Source organism: Microtus oregoni, unplaced genomic scaffold (genome assembly GCF_018167655.1).
Source record: "Microtus oregoni isolate MIOR12 unplaced genomic scaffold, Mior012 000001F_ref0000356, whole genome shotgun sequence".
In the NCBI taxonomy this organism is placed as follows: domain Eukaryota; kingdom Metazoa; phylum Chordata; class Mammalia; order Rodentia; family Cricetidae; genus Microtus; species Microtus oregoni.
Window position 1 is genome coordinate 58616718 of NW_024543060.1, and position 6112 is coordinate 58622829.

At 39.9% G+C, this 6112-nt stretch overlaps 1 pseudogene; it reads right to left on the reverse strand.

Moving 5' to 3' along the window:
• Positions 1-557: 557 nt before the first annotated feature.
• LOC121464997 lies at positions 558-656 on the reverse strand (annotated as a pseudogene).
• Between the last annotated feature and the right edge of the window lie 5456 nt (positions 657-6112).

Genomic DNA, 6112 nt, shown 5'->3' on the forward strand with positions numbered 1-6112 from the left:
CGCTGACCTATGAGTATAGCAGAATGCCATCAGAAGTCATTTCATCCCTACTCATTTTTAGACCAGCATTATTTGATTTTGTCTTAGGTCCCTGGGCTGCCTAGTCTCAGATTCTTGGTCACCCAAGCAGTGTTGGGTATGATTTTCATCTTGTGGAATGAGCCTTAGTTCAAATTGGTTATTGATTGGGTATTTTTATAAGCTTTGTGCCACCATTGCCCTAGTCTATGTTTTATTTATTTATTTTTATTTTTTTTTTGATTTTTCGAGACAGGGTTTCTCCATAGCTTTTTTGGTTCCTGTCCTGGAACTAGCTCTTGTAGACCAGGCTGGTCTCGAACTCACAGAGACCCGCCTGCCTCTGCCTCCCGAGTGCTGGGATTAAAGGCGTGCGCCACCACCGCCCGGCCCTAGTCTATGTTTTAGGCAGTGCACCATTGTAGATTGAGTTTGTGACTGGCTTGGATTGAGAAGATTGTAATTCTAGTTTCTAATATTTATCTAGTTTTCATTGGGTGCTTGTGTTTTAGCCCTTGGTTTGTGTTTCTTCTCTGGTTAAAAATATGGAATTTCTCAGGAATTTGTCACCACTGTGTGGTGGCCATGCTTATTTTCTCTGTATAGCTCCAATTATAGTTTATGTGCTGCCAAAACAAGCGTTTGCCCTCAGTCTTTTGTTTTGTTTTTTGTTTTTTTAAGACAGGGTTTCTCTGTGTAGCCCTGGCTGTCCTGGAAGTCACTCTATAGAACAGGCTGGCCTTGAACTCACAGAGATCCGCCTGCCTCTGCCTCCCTCAATCTTAATGGCAAGTCCATCTATCCTTGTTGTTGCATTCCTTTGTCAGTATAAGAACCAAGTTTTTTCAGGACTCCTGTGGGTCTGAAGACCAGCAGCTCTCCACCAGTCTGCCAGGCCTTTTGTGTCAAACGGAGGCGTGCACTGTAGGCACGTGGCCCACGAACAAAGCTGTGTAAGGAGTTTCCGAGACATTGTGGGAAAACTCCAAGTGAACAAGGCAGGAGTCTTGTCATCTCTGTTCCCACATAGCATGGGTTGTTCTTAGAATGTGCTTTCACATATCAGATAGGCGTTAAATTTCCATCAGTTTATTCACTACTACTGGCCATTTTTATTTGTTTTGTGACTCTATGGGAAAACATGGTTTTGCCTATGTAGCTTGTCCTTGGGACTGTACACTTTACTCAGGCAACTCTTCTTAACCCTCAGAGTATAAATTGTCTGATGCTCTGAATAAAGTTGGCTACTTCATGAGACTTGAATCTGCCTCATTTTCAGGCCCCGCTCTCCCAGGTTCATGCTGCCAACTATAGCAGTAAACAATCCAGATTCATGACCTCTCCAGCGTGACACAGCTATTGTTGGACTATCTGGATTGTATCCCATAAGCCAATATAGTAGCTCCCCTTTTAATGTGTATTTATTCCACTGTTTTTTTTTCTTTAGAGACACTAATATATTTACTTTTCAAAATTCTTCCAGCCTTCCCTCACTTCCCAATGCCAAAGCCAATCCCCCATGTTTAAGTATTTGTTACAGCAATTCACGTCTGGGTCCCAAAATTCTCCCATATAACCCATACTTTCCTGTAGCTGCCATAACAAATCACATACAGCCCAGTGATCCTCAAGTATTTTACTTCTATCTCCCAGCCCTGAGAATATAAGCACATGTTACTACAGCCTTAAAAAAACCACATTATTTACCAATCTATTACCGCCCCCACCCCCGTGTGTGTATGTGTTTGTGTAGGCATACATTTGGAGGTCAGAAGACAACTTCTGGGCCGTGGGGATTGAACTCAGTGGCCAAGCTTATTGACAAGCACCTTTACCCACTAAGCCCATCTCTCTGACCAGCTTTTTACAGAGTGTTGGGGTTTGAACTCAGGTCCTCATGCTTATAAATATTTTACTCACTGAATTGTCTGCTATCTCCTTCATCACATATATCTTCTCAGAGTAATCATATATGAAAAAATAAAAATAACATTCTTATAAATATCAATACTAATGGTTATTTTTTTCTTTCCTCTTCAGGCCTCTGTTGCACTAATTTCATTCTAGATCATATATGTGGTCCTGAATGAATAATAATTAGATCGCCTGATGGTAAAAGTGTGGTTGAACATGGATCTCAGTGATTGAAATGCTAACCTAGTATGTTCAACTTCCTGTCAACCAAAAGTATTGGTAATGCAGAAATATCATTTCTAGAATGAATATAAGAAGTTTTGATATCAAATTTAGTTTTGTTTATCTTTTGCTTGTTTAATTTTGTTTATCTTTTGCTTGGAGACTGTGGTCTGTTTTCTACAGTTTCATCACAGGGCCCAGCTGTAGTTTCTGGCTACTTCTCCATAGATGTGGACAATGTGGTACTTGTTTTAAATGGAAGAGAAAAAAACAAAGATCTTCCACGCCACCCAGTGGTTACTTTACGCACAGAACTTAATGCAAACCCAAAAGCTGCAGCATCTGGCTGTTGTTTTGCTGGGAAATGAGCAGTGTGATAATGACTGGATAATGCAGTTCCTCAAAAGAAACGGAGGCTTTGTGGACCTGCTTTTCATAACATACGACAGCCCCTGGATTAACGGTGCAGATGTTCTCCAGTGGCCTTTAGGTGTAGCAACGTAAGTACAAGATAAGACTGTGTATCCCTAGTCTCCAGGGTCTAGTGTTCTGAATCAGGAACATGATGTTTTAAATGATGATAAGCTTACAGGTGATTAGGCCAGGGGCAATCTTTCCTAGGGTCAATAAGAGTGTGACCCCTCAGTGACAATAGTGATCTTTTTCCATGTCAATTTTTGGGTTTTCTTGGGTATTTTATGAAAAGAGTTGATCTAGTTAAATGTCATTAATAGGCTTGCCTTTACCTTTTAGAATGGGATCATATGGACTTTTTGAAAAAGTAAAGAGATTTTAAAATGAAGAGCCTTTCAAGTAAGTTATTACTTTATTTTTAATATGTTGAAACAGAATTACATCACTTTCCCCCTCCCCTTTTTCCCTCCAACACTTCCCAACTACTCTCTTTTGAATTCCTTCTATGCCAGTTCTCAAATTGATAGCTTCTTTTTTATTATTGTTACATACAATCTATGTGTGTATGTGTATGCACAAACATATATAAATACAACAAAATTGTGACTTTTTAGAGTGTTTTACTCTTTCCCAAGAACTGAAAAGTGTCTTTTGTTGTTGATTTTTAGGAAAGATGTAGTATAGATTATCAAAGTTATTAAGATTTTCCTGAAGAAACAAAATTTAAACAAAAATGAGCAAAAAGTCTGTATAGTTTATAGGAATAACAAATACTTTTTTCTTTTTAAAATTTTTTAATTGAAATAGAACTACAGCATCACTCCCTTTCCTTTCTTCCCCCCCATGCAGAGTAAAAGAGCCAGCCAAAGAAACACACCCTGATCCTGAAACCAGATCAAAAGATCATTGGCCCTGAAACCAGATCAAAAGATTAAAAAGGGCCAGTGAAAGAAACACACCTTGTCCCTGAAACACACCCTGTCCTGACCAACTCAGCACAAAAACCAGCCAATCTCAAAGCTTATCCAAACTCATGGTTTGTAATCCGACCAGTTCCCACCCTGAAAATCTACACGGTGGAAAACCTCTGCCCCTAAGAATCCCTGTTTGTACCTGTTACAGTTTAAAATTGCCCTTTCCCACCCTGGCAGAGGCAGCCACTCTCCTGGATCCTCTGCTTCACCCCCAATAAATCTCTTGAATAAGGTTTAGGTAACAAGGTTCTTTTTTGGGAGTGGAGTGGGGCAGAAAAGTAACAACTTTCCTTGGAGCAGAACTGCTACATTTCTGCAGGGGAGCTCCCTTTGCAGAACAGAGCTATAATGGCTCTCCTGGCGAGGAGCAGATGTGCCTCATTCCTGGGGAGAAAGCACCCGCCACTGGAAAAGAGCTGTAGGTATTGCCTGGTTTCCAATGCCCAGGATACCTTTCCCTTCAGAGCTGTAACACTCGTAGGTATTGCCTAGCTTCTGATAGCCAAGATACCTCCCCCTTCTGAGCTGTAACACTGATACCCCAGCCCTCCCAGCTATCTTTTCCTGAACCTCCACAGATACCACACAATATCCTTGTGGGTGGAAATTGGTTGAAATTATGTAAATCTCATCTATAAAAGGAAAAAATTAATTTGATGGTAGCCAAGTTTCCTCCATGTCTAACCCTCCTCCTATAAGATTTTCTTTTTCCTTTTTTACCTTTCTGGTTAGAGATTTTAAATTAACACCAAGTAGACTTTACAATTAGCTGCCACTAGCCCAGGAACTTTTGTCTCATTTCTCCCCTGCTCTAAAAAGTGCCCCATGGAGTGACAATAAGTGCTTAGCGCGTAAATGAATTGCCTCCCTGGTAGTTTTTGAATTAGACATTCATTATCATTTCGCTGGTTACCACTATGTACAGCCTTTACAGCCTTAGACTTTGGCCCAGTTAGCTGCATAGATGTCCCCAGAGGCCATGATAATAACCCTATTTCACACTTCTACTCTTACAGCCTTCCAATCGAGTAGGTTAGAGGTAGATCCAGTCTTGGGTGTTTTTAAGAAGAGCCTATATTTGTAAAAAGTTTTGGAATATTTTACTTGCTCACAGAATATACTGCACCACCCATTCATATAGTAGAAGATAATTTTGGTGTTGTTTTTCGTGTCCAATTGTGAGATCAGTAGTTCTCACTCAGCACTCTCTGAAGGCATTTGGTAAAGACTAGAATATTGTTTGTTATGACAACCTCAGGGAGTTGTCACACTGACATCTACTGGGCAGAGTACAGGGATACTGTTAAATACCCTCCCCCCATGTTTGCAGGATGTCTATAGCAGAATATTTTCCAACACACACACAGTTTTCAGCATGATGAGAAGTACTTTTAAGTATCAGAACTTCATTGATTAATATCTTTAAATTCTAAACTTTTGAAGTCTTGGCATCATGTATCATCTTTAAGCTTTATCTTTTATGTATCTTAAATTATTGCAATTACTTATCTTAAACTACCTTTTAAGCCTTTACAACTTACTTTATATCTGTGGGAGGCCACAGATTAGACTCTATTCCATCTTGACTTAAGATTAGATGTTCAAACCTATTCTTGGTCTTAAAGAATGTGTGTGCGGTTAGTAGATGTCTTGATCCTGAAGGCCAGTTAACAGGATGTTTGATCTAAGGCATGGTTACTGGGTGCTTTGAGAATTAAGGAAGTAATTACACTTGTTTGTTCCTTCTATCATGGTATTTTGCCTTCCCCTTTTGCTTAGGATATATAAGGGCTATGAGACATAACTTTGGGCAGATAAAGTACTCATTGGATGCCCTCCCGACTCTTTAGTTTCTTGTCTATTTCTTTCCTAAATCCTCACTCCCTCTTTCAGGCACGTTTGAAAAGATCAGATTTTTTTTTTTTAACACATATGCTTGGATATTTTTTTTTCCATCCAATCATTTATCACGAGACACAAATGGCGATTTCTGAGAGCAGTCACTACAAAGCAAGTTCCTCTAAATAAATAGTAAAAAGTCACACTGAAACCTGTTTTCACCTAACAGCTCTAGAAGCAGCAAGGCCTGATTTTCACATTGGAAATGAACTAACCAGGCAGCTGCTATTAAACAGAAGAAGCTACAGTTAGCCATCAACATGGGCCAGAGATCTGAGAATAAATTTAAAGAGGAAGTATAAACCAAAGGGCCTCTGTACTGAATGAGAGACTTACTAGCTACCTGGACAATTACTCTAGGCTCATCCTAGGCAATCTTGGTACTCTGGATGGAGATGGAGTGGCTCCATTCTTCAGTGGTCACTTCGGACAGTGTTAACTCATTAACTACCACATGGGGCCTGTGTAAATGAAAAAAACTGCCAGGTGCTTTATCCCAATAGCAAGGGAGCAAATACTTTTCACCTGGAAAAGAACTAAGACACAGCATGAACAGTTGGCTTGGGCAAAATCCCCATGGAAACTGCAGTTCTTAACCTGTTTTTCTGACTGCAATACCCAGTCTTTTGATATACAGTGCTGATTCCCTAGAGTGAACTAATTATTTCTAA